The following is a 1,813-nucleotide window of genomic DNA, read 5'->3' on the forward strand; positions in this document are numbered from 1 at the left end:
AGCTAGGTAGCTGAAGCATACTGCAATGAAATTGTGTGGTACTCATTACTGTTAGGAATAATAATAACAATTACAATAATAATAACAATGATGGAGATGATGATGATGAAGGCAACACTAATGATTAGGCAGTATCCCTGGTTGAACCTGTCTCCAGGATGACAAATTCTCCAACATTTAAGTAGGATTGGGCTTCCTTTTTCTGATAGAATGAGATTGTCCAGGCAGTTTCTCCCATTGCCCCTGCCTCCCTGGGCCACCTTGTTCAGGAGGGACAGAACAAGAAGCCAAATGCAGGTCTCTAACTAGCAGAAGGGGAGGGGGGAGTCATTTCCAGTCCCTTTGGTCTTGACTGAAAACAAAGTGAGGGTCCCTGAGTTCTCCTATAAACGGTAATGATAACACAATTATCATGCAAAACAAAAATTAAGTTTAATGGTGCAAAGCCAGGGTGTACTGGGGAGGTAATTCATATTAATTATGTTTGGATTAAAAGCTTATTTCTTTTGTTAGCATCTGCAAGTAGAAAGTTAGCTGTTAAAAAAAATCCGCATATAATTATGGTCTCTTATGGAGGAGCAGTGTTGGACTTAATGGAGCATCCCTAGTCTCTTCAAGCTCCCAGAGAATGGTAATATTTCACATTTTATGAAACACAGAAGAAATAAATTACAGGTTTAATGATAAGAACTACTTGAGCTCATAAATGAAATCTGATTGGCCAGTTAATCCACTGAGACCCTCAGATGTGAACCATCCAAAAGGGGTAGAAATGATGAAAAATGAAATTAAATGGAAAAAGCCTCACCCACAACCTCTTTTCTGAAGACTGGGGAAGCAACAGAGCAGGAGAGAAGCCCTCAGGGCTGAGGAGAAAAATCACTTTCCCCAGGTTTGGGGAGACAAGTGAAGGAATTTCCCTACTGCCTTCTCCCCTGTTTCTGTAGAAATGAAGCCAGAGAGAGCTCCCTGTGGAAAGAATGGGATAGGAAGCTGGGAGGAAGGAAAGTGATTTCTCCAGGTGAGAAAGCTTCCAGGACTTCCAGTAGGGCATTACCCTAAGCAGGGAAGACAAAGAAGGAATGAAGGCAAACTGGTATTCCATTGCTGAGTTTATCACATTTTAACAAACAAGGAAATATTTTGCTAGAAGAGGAAGGTAAGGGTCAAGTCCTGAATCTCCTGCTTCTAAACTGAGAGGCCTTCCTGGGCTCCAGGTATCTGGTGCCAGAAAGAATTGGCAAAGAGCCCTCACTGCCTGGTCAGCTTTTCAGAAGGGTGGGGAAGTGTCCTAGCTGGGAGAGAAGCAATCAGGACAGAGGATAGGGGAGAAGAGAATAAGTGAAGGCACTTACCTACTGCCTTCTTGCCCACTGCCAGTAGAAATGAAGCCTCCACGTTGCTGCCCTGGTTCTGCACTTGTAGTTTTCAGCTTCTGCAAGCACCTTAGGGAGTAGGCAGACCTTTATCTGGTGGAGCAACATGTAAGGTTTCAGTTTCACTTTGAGATGCAGTGGGGACACAAAGGGGAGAAGATTGGCTTTGGAATCAGACAGATCTGAGTTCCAGTTTCTAAGTCAACATTTATTTTCCTAATGCTATTGGGCAGGATATTTATTTAACTTCTCATAGTCGACCTTCTCTTTTATGCAAACTGGGGTTGTTGTGTTGTTTAAATGAAAGTAATATGTATGATAATTTAACATGTATGGTGCCTGAAACATGTTGTTATGTGCCATCAAACCAATTCTGACTCATAGCAACCCTGTTATGGGGTTTCTGAGAGTGACTGGTGGGTTTGAACTGCTGACCT

Source organism: Chrysochloris asiatica, unplaced genomic scaffold, assembly GCF_000296735.1.
Source record: "Chrysochloris asiatica unplaced genomic scaffold, ChrAsi1.0 scaffold00035, whole genome shotgun sequence".
NCBI classification, from domain to species: domain Eukaryota; kingdom Metazoa; phylum Chordata; class Mammalia; order Afrosoricida; family Chrysochloridae; genus Chrysochloris; species Chrysochloris asiatica.